Source organism: Manis pentadactyla, chromosome 2 (genome assembly GCF_030020395.1).
Source record: "Manis pentadactyla isolate mManPen7 chromosome 2, mManPen7.hap1, whole genome shotgun sequence".
Classification (NCBI taxonomy): Eukaryota; Metazoa; Chordata; class Mammalia; order Pholidota; family Manidae; genus Manis; species Manis pentadactyla.
In genome coordinates this window covers 41,937,733-41,961,704 of record NC_080020.1, presented here as the reverse complement: position 1 = coordinate 41,961,704, position 23,972 = coordinate 41,937,733, and the positions used below count along the sequence as shown (strand labels likewise).

Below are 23,972 nucleotides of genomic sequence, written 5' to 3'. Positions count from 1 at the left end.
AGCATACCTAACAGCCATTCTCCCATGCATTTTATGTGACAGCAAAGATGTGCATTTGAGGCAGAATCTTGGCAAACCAAGATCTTGCTTCAATTGGCTTAGAAAATTAAGGGCATACATTTTCTCTGATTAAACAACCATGGATGATTTTAAAAAGAAGTCTTACAAACAAGAAACTCATGCATAGCGGCCGTGCCAGAAGGACCCAATCTATTCAAAATACTGTGAATTCTTATTTTATTCTTATGACACAGAAGAGCTTGACTAATCTAGAGCGGGAGCTTTGAGAAGTGGTGGCTGGCCAAACTACTTGAGACTCCAACAAAAGATTTCTCTTCCTTTTTTTCTGAGTCAATCACAAGTAAACTCACTCATTAACCTCAAACCCTACCAAAGAAAGAAACAAACAAATTTGTAAAATCCCTGACGACAAAGTACCTTTTTGCAGCTTGTAACCAGTGGGATCCTAAGAGGCCGTCTCCCTATTTTTTCCTGGTTTGGCTCTATTCCCCGGGGGCAATCCCAGCAGGCCTTCGAAACAGAAATGTATTTCACACAAATAAGTGTGCCACTTCAACTCCAAAGATCAAGTTTTGGGTTTTTTTCCCTTCTTTCTTTTTCTCCCTCTCAATCTGTATCTGTTTTATCACAGTGCAGCATTCAGCTGACGACTATGAATGACTGACAGTGCTGACGACTTCTCCTTAGCTCATGAAGTCAGCTGCAGCACACGTTCTCCTTGAAACCGAGCGACAGTCTTGAATGGCCTCAACATAGCGCTGTGTGCAAAACAGCAGCTCTGGTTATCAGGGAAACCAGGTGTTGACTGTTGTTCTACTGAGAAAATTGACCTCCCTGGCAAATAAACTCGTAAGTATTCAGAGTGGTGGATGAAAATACTGATATATAGCCCATTAATCCCTAAAGGATTTTTAATACCATACATGCAGTTGCCGAAATCTGATCAAAAGCCAGAGAAAGGAAAGGGACAGAAATGCACGCAGAGTGGGGACGTGGACCAAGGGAGATCAGGTGTGCACTAGAAGATGTGAGATTTCATCACATTTTACTGGTCCTGGCCATGCCCTTTGAAGCATCAGCTTTATTATCTCTAAAAGAGTAAGTTTAATAAAGAGGCAGCCCATAAAGGGTACTGTAGCATGTAAAGTTACTGTAATTAGGTTTTCAGGAGTTAATAATAAAACATTGAGCTGGAGAGAGGTTCAAAAATCACCACACTTTCTGATATCAGTATTATGAGCCCCAGTCTGAGAAGGAATGGTGCTGGTAGAGGGGAAACTTGATGGGTGGGCTCCTGAGAGGGACAGAGAGACACGGGGTGTGGAAAGAAAGAGAAAAAGAGAGAAGAATACAGGATGAGAAGGAAAAGGCATGAGAATGAGTGAGAAAGATGATGCTGGTTACTGTATTTTTTTCTGAGTCAATCACAAGTAAACTCACTCACTAACCTCAAACCCTACCAAAGAAAGAAACAAACAAATATGTAAAATCCCTGACTTTCAAGTGCCATTTTACAGCTTGTAACCACTGGGATCCTAAGAGGCTGTCTCCCTATTTTCTGCTGGTTTGGCTCTATCCCAGGGGGCAAGAAGTGGCTCAGCCACTTCTTGAATAGCAGAATGAAGTAATTTTTTAAAAGGGTTCTGCCTTCATTTTTCTGTTTGCAAATGTAACATATACACATTATAAAAAAAAACAAGTATACATATTTTAAAAATAGGGAACAAAGTCTCTCATACTCCTGAGAGATGGATGAGCAAAGATTTGATGTGTATAGTCAGACATTTTCCCAATGTACAGTTCTTTATCATTCTTATTCTTATTAATTTAATTAGTTTTGGAACCAAAGGCTCACACAAAAAAGGCAGTATTAAGCCTTCAGATTCTGGGCTTGGACAACCAGGGTCTGGATCCTGGCTCTTACACTTACCACTGTGACACTGGGCAACTTATCCCTCCTCTTTGGGTGGCCTCACCTGTGAAGTGAGAGAATGCTAGGACCTTTATGGGCTTGGCAGGGGGACTGCTGAGCTTACTCATGTGCAATGCTTAACTTTGAGCTTGACAGTCCAGTGAATGGTCAATAAATGTAGCTATTAATTGCTTGAAGGCAGGAATCATGTCTATCATGGTTTTTACTAGATATCCTTGACCTAGCACAGTGCCCGGCTCATTTAAAATATTTGTTGAATGAATAAGCCATTCTAATTAGCACAATGACTGGAGCATTGCAGCCCCCACCCCTCCAGTAATTTTATTAAGAAGGGAGGGGATTAAGGACCTTACTCATGTGCTTGCTCTCTTCTTCCAGTTGGGAATTTGTGCTTAGGTTGAGAAGTGAACTGTTGCTTTTAAAATAAAACTTAAAAAATGTTTTTAAAAATTGCTACTTCCCAAGTTGGAAAAAGCAGCCAATAACCCAATTAGGATAATTAAAAGCCCATTTCAAATCATGATTCCCTAAGCTTAGACTCAAACCAATTTTGATTCAATGAAAAATAGGCTGTCAAGGTTTTTGATCCTTGAACCTTTTAGATCATAGGGGACCATGACTACATTTGCATATGCCATGAACAACAGGAAAATCCTCTATTTTGCCCTCTTCAAAATTTGCAGTCATACCAAAAATACTCACAGCTGGAATAATTAGCAGCTCAATTTATTGCCTTCCGTTTTTTAAATAGAAGCTTCAACTCCTGATATTTAAATAGTGTCATACTGTGATATAACATAGCATTTTTCACGGTAAAATTTCTTTTTTCCCCTCTATGAAATGATATACTGCTCTGTGTGACAGGCAAGGTCTCTGGAGGTCACTAAAGAAACCTGGTGTTTTGTGAGCAAATCCATTTCAGAGTCTTTGGGATGAGATGAGGAGTCTTTTTTTCCCCCTGGAGTTGTTAACTTGTTGACTTTTTTCAAGTTAATTGGGAAGAGTCTTGATGTAGTCGAGGAAAAAAACAAAGACTTCTGACTTTGACTTCAAACTTGACCTTGAATTCACCATACACTATAATATGGAAGTACAGAGACAGCCATTTCAAATAGACCTGCATTTGTGTTCACCGGCAGCCAGAGGTAGATGGAGAAAGAATGCTGGCCATCAGACACAATCAACGAGCAGAATGATTTCTCCCACCGCGTTTATTGCCTGCACCGCTCAGAAAGCCAGAGAATTTTCAAGCCAGAAGGAACCTTAGGGCATGTCCCTTTATCATATTCTGCTTCATGCTATTACATTTGTCCTGTGTGTTTGCCTCATCTTTCCAGTCAAATTACAAGCTTCTCAAAGGCAGGCCCCCTATGTTTTGCTTCCTGGTATCTTTCTCTGTTCATAGTAGGTGCTCATAATTGTCTGCTGAAGGAATGCAGAAATTACAGTATAGTAGACAATGTATAGGCTTTGGAGTCGAGCATATCTGGACTCAAATCTCAACTCCACTGGGAACTGCATGATTTTGGGAACGCCGATTAATCTCCCTGTGCATTGGCTGCCTCCTCTAAAAAATGGGTAAATAGCAATATCTACATCATAGAACTGTTGGAAGGACTGAAGAGATAAGACTGAAATCTGTGAGCACAGTAGCTGGCCCACAGGAGGCATTTAACACTTGTATGTACTATATTCCCCCTTGTCCTCAGAAAGAATCCAATAATCTAAAATATGAAGTCATGAAGCCAACAGTATTTACTGAGCACAGAATAGGTATCACTTGGTGCCAGGTGCTTTGCATACAATGGTGAATAAATCCTTATCCTCATTCTGAATGACTAATTGGAGAGAGACCAAATACACAAAACTCAATGCACATAAATAAGAAGATAAGCAAAATAATTACAAATTATGAGACATGCCATGAAGGAAACAAGGGACTAGGTAAAGAAAATGTGGGACTATGTTAGTATGGTCACTCCTCTCTGAGGAGATGGTCAAAAAGGGGAAGTTTGAAGATAAGAAGCAGCTAATCATGCAAGGAGTGGTCAAGAGCATCTCAGGCATAGGAAACAGCATGTGCAAAGTCCCCAAGTTGGGAAAGATCTAATATTTGAGGATGTGAAAGAACAGTGTGGCTGGGACACTATGATCTGGGGGTGAGTGGTGGGAAGAAGATGTAGGCATGATGAGAACTACATTATGCATGGTTTTGAGGGCACAGACTCTGCATTTTAGTCCAAATACAATGAATTTTAAACTATGTCTTCTCTTTGAGCAAAGGGAGACCGACTTAGGAGCATTCAATTTAAAAAATGAGTTTGGTAGGATAGGTTCATGGGGAATTCAGACCAATCCTCTGCAACGAAAAGGCTTGGCTGTATTCTTTATCCTTTGCCCTGAGGGTTTTAGTTTTTGTCCAGAATATTCTAGCCACTCCTCATTATTATACCTATTACTCTATCTATATTTAGATATAGCTAGATAGGTCAGATTTAATATGACTAAACACAATTCTTGATTTTCACTCCAGAGTGTCCTTGTCCTCCAGGCTTTGCCCATATTGGTGAAAGAAGTCTTCACCTGTCAGTTGTGTGGGTGCCAGTCCCAAGAAGTAGATTCTGAGAAGGAAATACACAGGCAGGAAGCTTATCAGATAATGCTCTGGAAACACCACCAGTGAGGGAGTGCCGGATGCAGGCTGGGCTCAGGGAGAAGCTGACCTGTGATACTGCTGTGAAGGTCCCCTGAGGGATCTCGCGGGGAGCCCTGGAGCAGACGGCCCTGCGGAGTTCCAGTTTGAGCTGAGAGAACCAGGCTGTAATAGTCTCGTATGGACGGGTTGCTGGATATGGGCCATCCTCAACTTCAGTCCAGTCTCAGAGAGGAACTTGGCTGAGATCTGCTGGCTGCCAACACTCCCAACAACTGGAAGAAATGCACGCTCTAGTCCTGGAGGATAGCATGTGGCCAGGTGCCATGCCATTTCCCACTCTAGGCTCCACCATGGTTCCCCTCCTTCCCTCAACCATCATCAGTAGATTTCCTCTCTGCCTCCAACACTTATCCATCCTCTTGTTACCACTTGCTCCTTAAGCCTGGCCTATGCATTCAGAAGCCTGTAAGCAGGGAGAGCTGTTTCCGCTTTGGCCCTTTACATCCATTCTCTGCACAAGAACCAGTCATCATCTATAAACACAAATCAATCATAATAGTCTGCTGCCTAAAATTGTCCAATTCCTTTATACTCAGAAGTAATCCAGCTCCTTACTGAGGCCTACAAGGCACCTGTTTATGGGCCGTCTCATTTCTTCCTCACTTCTACACACTATTTCTGAGGCATCCACCATACTTTTTGCTGTCCCTCAGAGATGCCCAGCTTCTCTTCATCACAGGGTGTTCACACTGTGTTTCCCTCAGTCTGGAAAGTGTAAGATAAATTCTAGCTGAAATAAGCAGGCAAAGAGAGGCAACAAAGGGCCAGGTAATTTATTTGAATACCCCGGGTGAGGTTCCGTGGCTTTCTTGTCACAGGCCAGGGAAGTCACACCTGGTTGGGGAGGTGGGGGGCTTATAAGGGATTAGGAGGGGGAGGAGTGGGCAAGCTATCCTAGGGGGTGTGGAGAGGTATGATTGGCTAAAGGTGACATAATAGACAACTAGAAACTTATTTTCCTTCCAAGAGGGAGGAGGCTGACATCCGGGTCTTAGTTGGCACATCAGGATGGAATTCAGGGAGAGCTGTCCCCTTTCCATATACGGCACGGACCTTGGGGTCTGGTCTGTTCTCCCCCTATGGCATCTCTCTGTTCTGTTTGCATGTCCTTGTTTTTCCTTCCTCCAGCCTAACAGAAAGTTCTCAGCTTAGACCTTTGCACAGCTCCTCCTTCTCTGGCCTTTCAAGTCTCCTCTTGAAGCTCACTTTCTCAGAAAGGCCTCCTTGACCAGTTCTCCTCACCTCATCATTTTGTTATCCTACTTTACCCCGAGATTGTAGCCTAGCACCACCCACCTCTGATGACTGGCTTTTGTGGGAGGAGGGCTGCTGGTGGTGATATAAAACCCTGTCCTCCTACCCACTCAACACATATCCCTCTGATGAATGATCTCATTCATTTCCTTGCTTGACGTCTGCTTCCCCAACGGCATGTACTTTCCTTGAGGGCCCTGGATTTAGCCTTGCTTACCATGCTGTCCTCAGCCCTGAGAAGAGCAGCCAGCACATGTTTGGTGTTTGATCAATTTTTAGTTGATTAGTAAAAGCAATAACCAATCTACATCTTGAAAAATTTATTTTATACTGCCTTTAGGAAGTGATGAATTTAAAATGTTTTCTATCTGCTCTCAGAGGTGATATTTCTGTTTATCCTCGAGTGGCCTCTTTAAGGGATGTCTTCAACTACAGTTTTCAAGATTTTGGTAAAGAAGACCATTCTCATTATACCCACATAGGGTTATTTTAAATCCTTTCAGAAACTTGTGTCTTTCTATTCTGAGGAAGAAGCATGTTTCCTAAGAGACTACTCATTTTCTTGATCTTTAAAGTTGGAATTCTCCTCAGTTTTTCTGCCATTCTTGAGGTATGTTGGCTGTAATCACAGGGATTATTTCCTCTGATAATGTCTGGAAAATAGTGAGAATGCATTTTTGCTTAATTTCTAAAATTCTACTTAGTGATGCTGTGCATTTTGCAGCCCTCCCCTCCTCTCTTCTCACAGCAATCCAATGGGCGTATATGGTCAGGCGTTAGTTTACACTGATCTCAGGGCCAATTTCTGGTTTGTAACTAGGAGCTCAGAGATTATCTTCCTACACATCTGGAAGGAGTTTTGGTAAGGGTACTTGCTCCTTATCTGTCACTTCTCTGCCCACCTACAGAATAGCTTACTTTCATAGGTTTGGTATCACTGCCAACACGAAGATTTCACAGTACATTTTCTCTTCCAAATCACTTTTAAAAGAATGTGATGAGAATGGTTTCATCCTGGTAAAACCTCTTGTTTACCCTCTTCCACCTAGAGGAGAGCCCATTTATCTTTCTTTTTTTCCCCCCACCTCTGTAACAAAGGAGACCTACCTGACACATCTTCTTTATTTCCTTATCTTTAGTGTTTCAGCGACTCAGGGAATCCTGAAGAGTTGCATTTGCCACGATGCTGAGTAGGGATCATGTTGCCTCTCTTCCAGATGTTCACCTACTACACACTTTGGTTCATTTACCAGTATTAGTCAAATCACTTGTGCTGGTGCTTTATGCAGTGCCTTTAAGCTCAACCACTGCAAAGCGTGTTTTGGGACTAGACGTTTCTTCCAAATACAGGAAGGAGCAAGAGATGGGTTCTCCAGCCTAACTACCTTGTTGCCTCTCCCTTGACTAGACTTTCCATACCAAGTGGAACATACCAATCCTCTGTTCTCCTTTAATTAATCAATTTTTTCTATTGAGGTAAAATTCATATAACATAAAACTAGCAACTTCAAAGTATACAATTCAGTGCCATCTAGTTCATTCACAATGTCATACAGCCACCACCTCTATTTTGCCCCTCCCCAAAATTTTCATCAGCCCGAAAGAAAACTTTGTACCTATTAGGTAGCAACTCCCATTTTCCCGTTCTCCTACTCCCAGCTCCGGGAATCCACTAATCTGATTTCAGTCCCTATGGATTTTCCTACTCTGGATATTTGATATATAGAGAATCATATACTACGTGGCCTTCCGTGCTTGGCTTTTTTCACAAGTTCATCTCCATTGTAGCATTTATCAGTACTTCATTTCTTTTTATGGCTGATATTATTCCACTTCATATATGCATACACAGATACACCACACACATACATGCACACACACACACACACACACACACACACATACGTTCTGTTGATCCATTCACCCAGCTGATGGACATTTAGGTTGTTTCTACTGTTCGATTGTTGTGAATAGTGCCACTCTAGAAGTTTGTGTACGTGTATTTGTTTGAGCACCTGCTTCTAATTCTTTTGGGGATATACTTCGGAGAGGAACTGCTGGGACATGATAATCCTATGTCAGACTTTTTGAGGAACCTTTGAATGTTTCTAAATGTAGAAAAAGTTGATCAACACTGAACTCCTCAGCAAGGTCAAGTCCTGGTTGGCTCTAAGCATTTTTTTCCAGTCTCTTTGCATCCTACCCATGTCATGAGCTTGTTTTCAGAAACTTAAGTTACAAGAACAAGCAGCCTCACCAAAGTCCTAGGTAGTAGTCACAGAACGAGTAGTAACACCTCATGTCTTTAAAAAAATTTTTTTATTAAGGTATGATTGATATACACTCTTATGAAGGTTTCACATGAAAAAACAATGTGATTACTATATTTACCCATATTATCAAGTCCCCACCCTTACCCCAATGCAGTCACTGTTCATCAGTGCAGCAAGTTGACAGAGATCCGCTATGTCCCTTCTCTGTGATACACTGTTCTCCCCGTGATCTCCCACACCATGTGTATTAAACATAATACCCCTCAGTCCCCTTCTCTCTCCCTCCCCACCCACCCTCCCCCACCTCCCCTTTGGTAACCACTAATTCATTCTTGGAGTCTCTGAGTCTGCTGCCATTTTGTTCCTTCAGTTTTGCTTCATTGTTATACTCCACAAATGAGGGAAATCATTTGGCATTTGTCTTTCTCTGCCTGGCTTATTTCACTGAGCATAATGTCCTCCAGCTCCATCCATGTTGTTGCAAATGGTAGGATTTGTTTCTTATAGCTGAATAGTATTCCATTGTGTATATGTACCACATCTTTTTTATCCATTCATCTACTGATGGACACTTAGGTTGCTTCCATATCTTGGCTATTTTAAAAAGTGCTGCTATGAACATAGGGGTGCATATGTCTTTTTGGATTTGAGGAGTTGTATTCTTTGGGTATATTCCAAGAAGTGGGATTCTGGAGTCAAATGGTATTTCTATTTTTAGTTTTTTGAGGAACCTCCATATTGCTTTCCACAATGGTTGAACTAGCTTACATTCCCACCAGCAGTGTAGGAGGGTTCCCCTTTCTCTGCATCCTCGCCAACATTTGTTGTTCTTAGTCTTTTCGATGCTGGCCATCCTTACTGGTGTGAGGTGATATCTCATTGTGGTTTTAATTTGCATATCCCCGATGATTAGTGATGTGGAGAACCTTTTCATGTGTCTGTTGGCCATCTGAATTTTTTTCTTTGGAGAACCGTCTCTTCATATCCTCTGCCCATTTGTTAATCGGGTTATTTGCTTTTTGGGTGTTGAGAGCACCTCATATCTTAAGAAATAATTTTTTTTGTAGTCAGCAGGCTCTGATTTCAGGAAAGAAGTTTTAGAAGAGCCTACTAGGGTTTATATTTTAGGAAAGCTATGTATCCATGACATTTTAATTAAAAAGTACTGTATTATAAAAAACAGCACTTACTCACCAGGCACAAATATTGCAGAACCTGGTGAATAAGTCTGGGCATGGATGAATTTCTGAAGTTTAGGTTCTGAGAGAAAAATTATGTTTTATCTTAGTAGGCACATTCACAAAGTTCTCCTCTAGCAAGGGTTTGAAGAAATTGTGGGCTTCCTAGTTCTGCCATGAGATCAGAGAGGGTCTGTAATATAAGATCTCAAAGTGTGTTCTTTGGATCACCAAGTGCAATTGTGCACTAGGAGCTGTAGGTGAAGAAAGCGAGTTGTTTTCAGAAACTTAAATTAAAAGAACAAGCAGTCTTGCTTACTCCACTATGGGGACAATACTGGGGTAAACAAAATTAAGGAGATTACAAAATATTTTTGTAAGGCTTTAATATCCGAATCCTAAATACCCCATATTCTCTATACAATATTTCTCATTCTGCTTACTGGACCATGTAAGTTTTATAGCCACCCACCTTCCCAGTCTTCAAGATAGTGTTCCATGGGGTACACCTTTGAAAAATGAAGGTCTAATTCATTTCCCTCCCTTCTGAATGAGTATACCCTAAGGCCCAGCAAGAAATGAAAAACAAACAAACAAAAACCCAATAATGGTTATTTCTTAGATTGTTGTAGGTTCTCAAGACCTGTGTACTAGGTGGAAGGACGGAGGAAGGAAAGAAGAGAGAGAGGGAGAAAGGGGTGAGAGAAAGAAAAGAAGAAGGACATCACATTATGCTATACAAATAAAAAGATAGATTGAGTATTTTATGGCATTTTCTTAAGGCCTGGAAAGGAAAGCAAAGCCGATCTATCTGAATTCTTGCGTAGCTAACAATTCTTAAGTCATCAGAGGCTCCTAGATGCAGGGACTAGCAGAGGAGAAAGAAAACAAAAGAAAAAGCAAGCTGCTGCTCATTTTTGTACAGCATAGATTTGCTGCTTCTACATCAACAGTATGTAGGGATCTAGCCCTTAAGTTTGGGACTCTGTTGCTTTTTTTTAAACACTCCAATACAGGACGGCTATCACTAATATAATCTGTTTTCCCATTTGAGTTTAACATCAGACTCTTTAAGTCCTGTGCAAATACGAGAAGACCTATTAGTGTATCTTCCTATATTTCTTTGTATGTATAGCAGCCATAGGTACAATGTCTTCTTATTTATCACTCTTCATGAGATGATATAAGAATTCTTCAGGGATATTGATTAAGCTTTATAGCAACCCCTGTGACATGTCTGCCTGCCTACATATATCTGTTGGACACTCAGACATTAACGCTTTGCAGAAGTGTGCCATTTAAGGGCATCTGTAGGCCAGCCACATGCCCACTGACAATACACAGAACAGATCCATGCATTTCAGTTATCAAAAAGACGCCATTAAAAAAGGCAACCATCATTTAGTATCAACATGTAAATATCACCCTTGCGCTTCATATGCTTTCAAGCAGATCCTGCAGTGTCCCTGTCACAAAAATCAAGTCCCAGGGAAGCAGGCTCTGAAAGCTGGGCTCCCTTGAAAGGCTCCTGGTTTCTAAAATGCTGGGTTTCCTAGGGCCCCAGGCAAGGCTTTTTAAAAATGCAAGTGTCAAGGAAAACTGTCATGCATGTTTGCCTTAAGTACCCGAAAAGCTTGTCACTGCCATCTTGGAAGTCTTGACGAAGACGCGGTTGGACGCGCCGAGGCACGGTGAATTGAGAGCTGCCTGACAGGGAGGTGGCGTGTTAGACTAAAAGGCAGGTGCCCGCCTGCAGGCATTTTCTTTACAAGAGGCAGAATGAACAAAACCCTTAGAAGAGTCTGGTGTGGGGACGCTGCCTTTGCAGACATCTCAGAGGCTTGGACTTGAACTGGGTCCCTTCTGGCTCAGGGGTCTTGCTTGACAAGAGGTTAAATGACTACATGAGAACAAAGCAAGGTCTGCATTTCTGTGGGGGCAATGGGAGTTAGGGGAACAGTGGATGGAGAGGGCAGGGGTCAGGGGGAAGGACGAAGGTCAGGGTCAGGCTGGGACAGCGCCTGCTCCTTCTAGGAGGCTGGACGGGGCTGTGGTTGATGTGCAAACTGTTGGCAGCGTGTGGGGTTCAGAGCCTGGTTCCCCCACCTATAACCTGTGCAGCCTTGGGCAAATGACTTGTTGAATCTGTTTCCTTGTATGGAAAATGGTGAAAATGACTGAAAATACTTCATAGGGATCCTGTGTGGATTAAATGAGGGGCACAGCACGTACTTGACATTGAGGAGCCCTTCAATAAATGTTGGTTTTTATCATTCTGGGGATAACTATGAATGAGTCTCATGGACGGCCTACTTAAAGTATATATGGCTTTCCTTTTAGTCAGCACCCCCCACCCCATCCTTTGGTTCACTGCAGTGAGCTAACTTCTAGTTCTTGTCTTTCTGTTATGTCAAGGTCTCTGCTCCTCCTCAGTGCAAATGTGCGTATAACACACCTCTGCATGAATCCCTTTGTAGGCCCCCATTATCACACAGGACAAACCACAGGGTGCAGGCTGGCCTGAAAAGTGTCCCTGAATGCGCCACGAGACCTCTCTAGCATTGTACCCCTGAGTCCCAGCACAGCTGTGCCACGATGCTCACAAACTCTTGCTATACTGGCCTTTTCTTATTCTCCTGCCTTTGCCTAGAATGCTCTTTTGATGGGGTAACTCTTACTTTTCCATCAAAATGGGACTCAGACACTGTTCCTACTAGCTCAGCTTCCCTGACTGGGTGGCTGTGGGTGGCCCCCACTAACTGGTATTCCCATATAGTCCCATGAGCTTTCGTCCATTTTATAACATTCTGTAGTAACATAAATTATCTGCTCAGCTATGCGCACACTGGACTATAATTTCCAGAGCACAAGGACCATGCCTTGTTCATCCTTTCCTCTCAGCGCCTTGCGCAGTGCTCAGTCCCCAACAGCACCTCCATAAATGCTGGCTGAATCAAGCTCAAGTCCTGTGAACACAGCTGGTAATGGGATTACTAACAGGAGGTGGGAAATACAAAAATCCTTATTTAGCATAAAATTGGAGTTTCAGATAAAGAAACTATATAAGTTTGGCCTGGGGGCCTCTTATTGACAGAAGCCTCACATACTCATTTCACAAAAGAGACTGTCTTCCTTGCTGGATTTTCAAGCCCTTGAATGTACTGCTGCCCTGTAATAGTTAGAACAATACTACTGCCATACTAGGCATTTCTCTTGGGGACTCAGAAACTTGACTAAGTCATCTTAGACATTCTTATAATATCCCCGTTAGGTAGATGGTGGCAAGGTAGACAGGGAGAAGAGGCAAATTTACACACTGCTGAACTGTAAATGAGAAAACAAAAGGCAGGAAGGTAAGGTGTTGGGAATCACGTAGGCCACACTGCAGCAGTTTGGGAATAAAGGGAAAGGGCCCTACAGCTAGAACCAAAGGAAGCGAGTGAGTCAGATTTTTCCCACAGCTATACCTCTTTCTCATATTGCATCTGGCATGTAAGAAGGAGAGTGGATTTGCAGCATGTTCAAATATTATTTAGTATGTTATTCTTTGAAAAAGAAAATCCTTTCAATTCTACGCTTAAAATCTAATACCATAAACTCCAGGGCTCTTATTTTAAACCCATAAAAGTAATTCAGGACATTAAGAAGTAGGAATAAAGAGATATTATTACATTCCAATTGAGATGGACATGATTTGGCACAACCTATCAAAATTAAAAATGCATATTATACATACCCTTTGATCTAGAAATTTTATGTCCAGGAATTTAACTTTTGAATACAATCCTGAAAGTATGCAAAGAAAGGTATATACACTAGACTTTTCATTAGTTTTGTTTGTAATAGCAAAAACCTGAAAGCAATCTAAATGTCCATCAAAAAGAGATTGGTTAAATACATCATGGCATTATGGAATATTACACAGTCTTTTAAAAAGAATGAGGTATGCACACTCCAACAAACAAAAAGCAAATAAGCCAATTAAAAAATGGGCAGAGGAAGTGAATAGACACTTCTCCAAAGAAGAAATTCAGATGGCCAACAGGCACATGAAAAGATGCTCCACATTACTCATCATCAGAGAAATGCAAATTAAAACCACAATGAGATATCACTTCACACCAGTTAGGATGGCCAACATCCAAAAGACAAACAACAACAAATGTTGGTGAGGATGAGAATAAAGGGAAACCCTCCTACACTGCTGGTGGGAATGTAAATTTGTTCAACCATTGTGGAAAGCAGTATGGAGGTTCTTCAAAAAGCTCAACATAGAAATACCATTTGACCCAGGAATTCCACTTTTAGGAATTTACCCTAAGAATGCAGCAGCCCAGTTTGAAAGAGACATATGCACCCCTATGTTTATCACAGCACTGTTTACAATAGCCAAGAAATGGAAACAACCTAAGTGTCCATCAGTAGATGAATGGATAAAAAAGATGTGGTATATATACACAATGGAATATTATTCAGCCATAAGAAGAAAACAAATCCTACCATTTGCAACAACATGGATGGAGTTAGAGGTTATTATGTTCAGTGAAATAAGCCAGGCAGAGAAAGACAAGTATCAAATAATTTCACTCATCTGTGGAGTATAAGAACAAAGCAAAAACTGAAGGAACAAAACTGCAGCAGAATCACAGAACCCAAGAATGGACTAACAGTTATCAAAGGGAAAGGGACTGGGGAGGATGGGTGGGAAGAGAGGGATAAGGGGGAAAAAGGGGCATTATGATTAGCATACATAATGTAGCAGGGGGTGGGGATACGGGGAAGGCAGTATAACACAGAGAAGACAAGTAGTGATGTCTTCTTATTATGCTGATGGACAGTGACTGTAATGGGGTATGTGGTGGGGACTTGATAATAGAGGGAGTCTAGTAACCATAATATTGCTCATGTAACTGTGCATTAATAATAACAAAAAAAAAAAAGAATGAGGATGTCTACATGAAATTACCTGAAACAATTTCCACACTATCTCAGTAAGTTAAAAAAGGAAGAAAGTTGCCAAATGGTATAATATGATCCCATTCATACTGAACTTTAAAAAGCACATTCAGACATCCAAAAATATTTCTGGAGGCCTAAAATAATAAACCTTCAAGTGAGATTGCCTTGAAGATAGGAATGGAGGGGCAGGGAATATTACTTTCCACTTCCTGTCTTTCTAATTATTGACCACTTTTTAACCAAGAGAACATACACATTTTGTAATAAAATAACTGGATAAAGATGAAATCGGTTGCAATATGTGCTGTAATTCTTTGCCAAATACTGTCCATTCTTGACCATTCCTTTGCAGAAGGAAATGGAGATAAAGATTCTGTGCAGGATGAACAGGCAATCACGTCCCCTCGTCATGCAGGAAATAGGCATGGTGAGGAGAGCTCTAGCCAGAGGCTGGCTTGCAGCCCCTGGTCATTCAGAGTCATATGGACCTCCTCTCCTCATCTCTGCAGTAGACTTTGGACTACAGTAGGTGATTTTAGCATGAGTTGCAGTTTGAAAAATCTACCTCTGCAGCCACATGATTCCCCCTCACTCACATGATCAGGCCAACCTAGATCACGTGGACTCGGATTCCTTCCCCCACTCTGCCTGCTGATGTAGGGGTCAGAGTCAACGACCAGCTTCCCAAAGATAGCACGTACTTACTTCCGTAGCCTCATCACTAGGTCCTTTCTTCTCTTTCTCCCTTTCTCTTCCTCTCCCTTTCTCCCTCTCTGCCTAAAATAGCCATCTGGCTTTAGCTCTGTAGCAAATTGTCACTTGTTTTTTCCCTAACAGAATGGGATTGTGAATTTGAAGATACATATTACAGGCAGGACATGAGGAGGCCCCCATCTTAATACTACTTATATATTTCAAGACCAGGCCAACAGTGACGATAACTCAGAAAACAAAGTATACTCAGGCACATGCTCAGTATGTCCTTCCTACCCTGTCTCACACCCACCCCAGTGCCACACACATCATATTGAAATCTAAGTGGACTTAAAGTATGCCACCTTTCCCCCTACTACACTGAGCCTTATCGCTTCTAGATACCAGATTAAGTCACAGGAGTATAAGTAGTGATGGACATATTTATTGACATTAGGGCACAATGCATTTTAGGACAAACCTTTCTCTAATTTAATGCAGAACTACTCCACTGTTACCTATGTTTTGCTCCATTATGGAGCTGACTGACCTCTGCAAAAAAGTCCTACCTTAGATTTTCACAACAGGGTAAAAAGCATTGCTGAGAATAGGAGCTTGGAGCATGGAGGTAAGTTTTATCACTCTTGGTTTTATTAAAAAAGCGAAAACAAAAATTCTCCAACTAAGTAATCCAAGTTTAGAAAGGTAAAACTGCTTCTCCAGCCATTTTCAGGAGATGGGAAATGCATCGAGTTGTTTTGAGTTAACTTGCTCTTCATGAGCCCTCATAAAGAGCACTGGTTAGTAAGACAATAAATGAGCATGTTTTAATTAGAAAATGTGGAATCCAAGCACTTTTGCAGGAAAGAAGATGATAGCTTAGAAAAGACATCAGGAGACTAATAAAAGTTAAAATGCATTAAGTGGCCAAGTGAACTCAAAGGTAAAGTCGTGGGATGTTTGAGAAGTGAACCAGAGAGGACGATGAATAGAAGGGGATGGGAATTATTCTGTGGAAATTACTCTTTCTACTTCACATTGGACTCAGCTGTAAACCCTCTTGTGTGCCCAGGCAAGTGAGATAACTCCACACACTGAAGTTCCACCACCCCCTCCCTGGCCAGGACTGTGTGTCCCCAGAGGAGAAAATCATTCTAATCAGGCAATAAAAGAAGCCAGCTGGCCTGGGGCAAAACTAGCACTGAATTTGACCTGGGTTGGGTTTTGTTTTTTTGCCTGCCAGGCTTCCATTTTATGGCCTCTTGATAGGGCAGTATTTGGTTGTGGCCAGGCCCTTCTTCTTGCTACCAGGCTTTATGTGGGCCCAGGATCCAGATCTAGCCAATCAACAGGCTTCTCTAGGCCTCAGGGATTGCATCCAAGTGGGCATGTGACCCTCTTTGGATTCAGTGAAACTCATACAGGGGAGTGTTGTTGAAATATCAGGAAGAAGAAATGCTTTTTCTATTTGGTTTCTAAGTTATGAACCTATAATTGCCACAAAGATCTCATAAGAGGAGGCCTGCTTAAGAATGGGGCAGGAAATAGTGGACAGCAAAGAAAAGCTGAGAGACAGCCTCCTAATGCCTGAGTTTAGGTCCCTAACTTCAGTTCCGACAGAATCTTAATTCTGTCCAGACCCTTCACCTTCCCAAATGTCATCTCCTTGACAGGCTGAAAGGGGACGATAACATCTATCCCACAGGGCATCACATCAGATGACATAATGTGAAGTGCCCAATACAACATTTGGCACAAAGCAGGCATTTACAAGACCATGATGTTAACAACAAAACCAAATAGAATGTTCATTCATTACCAGGAAGTGAAAAGATTTTCAGTAGGGCCAGTTTTTCCTCACAAAGATTCTGAGGCTTAGAAGCTGGAAAAGATGGTCTTTGCAGTCTTCTGCCTTTGGCATGGCCCTGTGGGACACTAACCGACCAAGACAGAAGAGCCCTAAGCTGAGTATGATACCCACAAGCCCCACGTGTAGCATTGACCCATTCCCAGAGGGCTCTCACATTTATTCTCTCATTTTACTGAATTGATCGGGAAGCGGGGGATGCATTTCCCCCAGGTCCTACCAAACACCTCAGTGGACCTAATATCACCCTATGCCTTCTTACCCATGTTCCCAAGTACAGTAAAGAGGATCTGGGTGGATAAAAGATTAAAGAGCCACTATGATCAAACTTGGCATTTTAAATTCTTGTTTAAGCACATACCCATGAAGTAGAGCAACATTTTCCACCTTCTCAGTGCAGGGTTTTTAATCCATTCGCTCAAATCATTAAAAAAAAATGAGCTTTTAATCATCATATCATTGGTGTGCAACATCTATATGGGAGGACTAACTGTTGAGAAATGGACTTTTGGAGGCTGAGACCCAGGTGAAGCTTTAACAGATTGCAATACAATCTCAGTATGATTTAACAAATGAAAAAGATGTGTTGTTCATTCTCTTTTGAAATATTAAGGTATACATAATCAACATACTGATGACAGACATTGGGAGCTCTTGCTGATTCCCTAACACTTAGATTCTGAGTATGAAATGATTCTATAAAGGATTTAAAAATATGCAAGTTTGAGGGTGATGTTTTGTGGTATTATCATGACCTCTAAAAACAAGTATTTCCAAACAAGACTCATGAGATAGTCCAAATTTGTCTGGTAGGTTTTGGAGGGGAAAAAAACAAAAAAAAAGGTTTCTTAAACACTCCCCTATAATCTAAAGGATGCAGCCCCAGTTGAGTGAAATGTCTGAGTACCTTGTGGCAGATTGCAATTCTGGGGACACAGGATCCCCACTCATAAAGGCAGGCAAAGCAAAAAGTTAATAAATCAAAGGAATCTTCAGAAAAGTTACAGAGCCTGCGTCCCTTGCCTGGGAGAGCTGTGAACACCTTTCTTCGGCTGGCTTCTGTGAAAAGAAAAGGATTATTGGGGAACTAGAATTAGAAAAGGCCGGTGCTTCATCAAGTCTCTCCTGTCCTAGCCAGATAAAATATCCTCTGGGATGGCTTCAGGAAATGCCCCAAGGGAATGACAGTTGATATTAGCTGAATGGGTGAAACAGCACAGAGACAGAGATGGAAATACCTGGCTTTTGTCAACTGTGAACTGAACTCAAGAGTCCAACATTTGCCGACTCAGGGCAGAGTCTTGCATTTACAAGACATGACCACGAGGTGGCCTCAATCCATAATTGGGTCCCCATGGTCCAGGCTGCGGAGGGACAGCTTTTTAAAAAGTTCTTTCCCCCTAGAGACTTAGCTGTGGTAACTTAAAAGTAAGAAGTTCAAGTCCCAAAAGCTTTAATAAACACAACAGGGCCTTAATTTTACAGCGAGAGCCAAATTATAAAAAGACAGCCTCTACTTGGATACCTCCACATTCAAGGATGCTCCCAAGTTTGCAAACCATACCAAGAGCAGGCTGGAGTGGTCTTAAATAAGATGTAATGCTTGTTTCTTTCTTAATGCACCTTGTAATTTGCACGCGTGCCACACGTTTATTTATTTTCTTATTAATGGGTTTGAGTGTGTTTAACACCACAAGCCATAAATTGCAGAGCAGTGGATTAGCCCTGGTTTCTCTTTATTTTACTGCCAATTGTCAGAAAGTGATGTAGAGTACAGGGTGCCCCTCCTAACTGGCTTTTTCTCTACCACCCACCCCTTGCCTCTATCCACCAACCAACCCCTTGTCTCCATCTGCCAAAAGAAAAAAAAAAAAAGACACAGCCTCGTTGCTCACTGGAGAGCTTGCCTATTGAGCAGCTCAGTTATTGAGATTAATAAGCTGCCAGTTTCCAAGGAGGACTAAGAAAACTACAAAATTAAAGTGCACTGCAACGTGAAATGCTTCTGGTGGCCAGGCAGGATCATGGTGTCAAAAAGGCAAGGCAAAGCTATAAACTAAGGCTGAGCTTGAAAGGCTAACCTAAAGGTCTCATTAATTTCCATGTTGCATCTGATGAGAATTTAGAGGGGGCATAATGTTTTGCAATATGGAGAAATCAAGCTGCCTATTGATTTGAAAAGTGCTTGAATGCATTCGGTTCACTCAGAATGAATTCTAGTTTTAAACCTCACTTGGAAACATTAAAAAAAAAAAACAAAAGCAAACAGGTTACCTTGGTTTAATATTCTCAAGATGAAGTTTGTCAGTGATTCTGTCAGAAAACTCATCCTCAGGTAGAAAAATCAATCTGGGAACAAGTTTGGAATAGTCTTTAGGCTCAGCATGGTGAGGATGTTTCAACAATCTCGTTTCTTCTCTGTGAAAACCTCATTTACTAAAGGTCTTGTGTCTAGATTCCCAAATATGCACTACCAATAAGGCATCCAGATTAGGTTAAGATTACTTCATCTTGAAGACAAAAAGTGTGTTTTCTGAAATTCTCGCACCAAAATTAGATTCCTTGGATGCCACTCATAGAGCCCAAATGCTCAATTCTTTCTCAGAGCACTTTCCACGACTTCCTGCTAACAGGAACAAAGAGGACACTCAAAACAGGACCGAATGGTCAGCCCCTGTAGCCCTAGTTGTTTGGCTTTCCCCTACCAATCTGGAACAGCCTTGCTTGGGAGACAAAAATTCCATGAACCACCAAGCTGAGAAAGTAGTGAGCTTGTTTCTGCCATGTCAGTTTGCTCTGACATTTTATAATATGCAGAGCATTAGACTTCTGTTCATCAGCTCACACATACCCTACGCTGCCGCTGTCATGGAGCAGCGAGGCTTCGGGTGTACCGTCCAGGTTTGCCACCAATCCTGCAGAGCTTCAGAGACGGTCCCTTACCTCTTGCCTGCCTTGTGACTGCCAATGACTAAGTCTATGCCCAGGAATAGGCTGGGTTCCATCTCGCAGATCATTTCTTGCTTTATGTCATTTATAATGCATTGACTTCACCATGTCCATGGCCTGGGCAGATTAACTTGCTGTTTGCCTTTAGGGTAAGCATAGTTTCGTTTTGTTTTTCTAGTCCCAAAGGCACTACCATATCGTAATTAAGGACATGGCATTTGGGATGAGACAAACCCAGGTTCAAGTTCCAGCTCTGCCACTTACTTACGTGGAGATGTGCCAGTAATCTTCCCAAACCTCAGTTTCCTTTTATTTAAAATAGGGATAGCAACATATACCTAACAAAATTGTTAAAGGGATTCAATGGCATCAGCTATGTAAAACTAAGTGCCAATCAGAATTTATTTGATTAAGACAGACTGGTATTTGCAGGCCTATATGATCACGTAGAATAACTGCTAAATTCAACAAAATTTCTGGAGTGATACTTTTTAAAGAGAAAAATCAACTCTGGACAGCATCAGATACACTAAATATTCTATTCTTTATATTACACTTGATCTTAGCCAAAAGGCTGAGAAGCGATATTATCCTATTCTTTGTAAATGGATGAAGTTCTGTGTTGCATGTATTATTTCAGATTCAAAATAAGTCTTCCCAGTAGCAGCTACAATTATTCTCTTGTTGCATGACCACGAGGTGGCCTCAGTCCATAATTGGGTCCTCATGGTCAAACATGTCTAAAACTGAACTTTTGTCCTCTGCCACAAAACCTGTTCCTTCTTCAGGAAATGACATCACTATCCATCCAGCCTCCTAAGTTAAAAAATAGGTCACTGTACTCATGATTCTCTAATCCATATCTCTGCATTCTAGCAGTTATTAATTCCTACTGATTCTACTTTTAAAATATACCTCGTATCTACAAAATGTTCATCCTACCAGACTGGGTAGGAGAAAGCCAGATGGTACTGAAGCTACAGGAACCCTAAAGGGAAGCCATACCATCTTTCATCTGAACCATTACAATATTCTCCAAACTGGACCTTTAGTCTTGCTATACCTTCACCTTACCTCTACCTGCAATCCCAGTCTATTTACCATGTGGCAGTTATTCATAAGTAAAAACAAATCAAAAACAATATATGTTATTATTTTATTCTCCAGTTTAAAATGCTTCACTGACTTTCATTGTTCTTGGGGGAAAGTCTAAAACCTTCAGTCCAGCCCAAAACCTTGCATCATCCTGCCCTCACCTGCCCTTCTAGCTTGTTCTCTCCTCCTGGCATCTTAGTGCTTGTACCTGCCAGCAGGTCATTGTTTTTACTACCTAGAACATTCTTTAAGTGTAATTTTAACACCTACTCATCCTTACAGCTCAGCATAAATGTCAATTTCTTATGAGTCTGGCTTCCCTATACCTCACAGGACATGTACTACAATTTATCATTGTAGGGGCATGTATCTAATCATTTGTTCATGTTCTGTCTATATCCAGCCTGGAATCTTCCTTAGGGCAAAGACTTTGTTTTCCTTCTTCATGGATGAATCCTCAGGGTCTGGCACATGGTAGGTTCTTACAGATATTTCTTGGATGAATAGTGGATGACCATCTTAAAAAACAACTTGCAAACTTGTTTGGAGCTTGAGGATCTTCATGGTTAAAATTAGGGCTTCTGCAATTGAGGATCTGATGGAAAGTTTAAATCTATTTTTATTTATCTTTTTTCTGTTCACCCTGTGTCAAAATTTATAAAGATAAAACAGGTATTACTAGAAAAAAAAATAGAGCTTCTGGTATTTCAGGGCAAATGTAAACTCAGAAGGAATTTTTTTGTCCTGCTTAGGGATTCTCTTCAGTGACTTGTTGCTGAGATAGAGTCAGAGAGAGGAGCTTCCTTCAGCAAAATGAGTAAAGGAAGGAAAGTCAGGTTCTATCATGAAGCTACTTTCTACTGTTTTAGACAAGAGAAGCTGACTTCAGAAACTCCCAAAGAAGCAGTTGGCCAGGAACAATCCTGGCCTTTTTGATCTCAGGAGAGGAAAGACTAGAAAGGTGGTATCAACCAAGAATTGTACAAGGACTTTGTTCTAAGACCTTCTGTGAGTAGGCTGAGAGGAAGATGGTGGGCAGTGATTTTGTTATACCCTACGTTAGAAAAAGACAGTAGAGACTGCTTGCAATTAGTTCCTCTACGCTGTGTTGGTTTTTTCTTAGAATATATTATGGTTTATACATGAACTGACTGCTTTTGGTAGTAGAAACTTATGTGCACTGTTCCTTTTATGATTAACATTGATGTAGAACTTTCATAAGCTCTTTTATGTTAAATTCCAAATTTGTACAGTCCTATTTTCTGGCTAGGCCTCCTTAATCAACACCTCTTATTCTCCTTGTCATAGAAAAAATGGAAAAGCACAGTCCAGAGAAGAAGTAGCATGCCTTATGAAGACTGACAGGGTCGTCAAAAAGCAATGCGGTGACGCAAGGGCTTGTTCCTCACTGGTCTAAAGAAACACTGGACTCGGCTTCGACTCTCTGGGGGTGGTGGAATGTCTGCTCATTACCTCCCAGAGTGAGGAAACTCTTCTATCACATCCAGAAGTCTGTATTATGGAGAGTGGATGTGGCGTTTGTAAATTTCCTCTGCATTTTTTAAATTGATGACTACATCGTGATCAGCCTCCAGAATTTCTTGCATTCAATGCTTCTCTCTCCTGGATGTGGTTAATCAACCCGTATTTGGTATGAAAAATAGGAATGAGAATCCTATTATGGCATCATGCCCATACCTATACTTTCTCTTATGCCTAAGAAAATGACACTATTAAACTCACAATGTTTCAGCATTTAAACGAGTGAATTCAGTTCTGCAGTTTCCAAGACTATATGACAAATCAATGGGGAATGGGAACAAATAACATACTATCATCTTTGACTTTCTTCCACTTATCTACTAGGTAAACTCACTCTACTAGGTAAACTCACACCCGTTCTTCAAAACCCAGCTCAAACATCCCCTCAGCTATGAAATGTTTCTGGAACACCCTGGGAGCGTTAATTTCTGTACATCACTGTAACATTTATACTTCCATTATTGTATATACTGCACTATCCTTTTGTTTATGTACATATCTCCTCCTTTAGTGGTGTGAGCTTCAGGGGGTAGATACATGTATTTATCATTATCTCCCTAGTTCCTACCATAGCACTTGGTATACACAAGGGACTCAGAAAATATTTGGTAAGAAGAGACTGAACGAATAACATTTAAAAGAGAAACATAAAGCTCAGCAATTCTATTAATTGCTGCTGAAGTTTTTGTACATGAGACCAGTTGCACATCCAAGTTACACATATTCAGTTTCATGAATGGAGTTTCGAATATCTGCTGACTCTTCACTGTGTTTGACTTCTGATAACAGCTCCATCCCAAGGGGCTTATATCCTCTAATCCTTGGCCCTTAAATATACTGATTAAAGAACATCCAGAAGTTGTCCTTGTCTTTTCCTTCACATAGACTTCAAGGTTTTGGCAAACCTGTCTATTCCCCAAGTAGATAGCCTTTAACTTGCCTCCCCCAAGAGCATCATTGAGAAGCCCTAATCCTCAGAGAAATAGCAAATATCTGAATGATCTGCTGAAGGACTCTATAGACCAGACAGCAAGTTTGAGTAGAGCTCAAATAGGGAAACAGGGACATGCCATGCTGGGCTTGCTTGGTCCTCTCTACAGGATCCTTACCAAGAGAACACTTCATTGCAAAATGGTTGTTCAAAATAAATCTCCTGGAAACCAATTAATTACACCAGAGCCTGGGGGATAGGAGATGTCTTTATGCAGCATATATTTTCTTATAACCAAGGGGAGAATCTTCGTGAGGAGCAAACACTCTGATGGATCTTGCCCTTTAAATGTAATAGTCCGGGCAATAAATGTGGTTATTCACCGGTAACGTTCGCCCCTTTGTGCTGTGTCTGCAGAAGCCAGCAGACGTCTCACCCCTCTACTTTGACTGTAGTTCCCTCTAAGTGCCTCATAATTTACTATCTCCCTGAAGCCCTAGACCTCTTGCAAGTTACTTTACCTCCCTATGTCTAGATTCTGCATCTTTAAAATAGTGATAA

The 23,972-nt window shown here is 41.3% G+C and overlaps 1 protein-coding gene and 1 pseudogene across 12 annotated transcripts in view; both read right to left on the bottom strand.

Moving 5' to 3' along the window:
- Nucleotides 1-23,972, bottom strand: part of TENM2 (teneurin transmembrane protein 2) — a 1,165,071-nt gene that overhangs the window by 260,647 nt on the left and 880,452 nt on the right. The gene's annotated exons all lie outside the window — the stretch shown is intronic.
- LOC118912048 (U2 spliceosomal RNA) lies at nt 20,297-20,429 on the bottom strand (annotated as a pseudogene).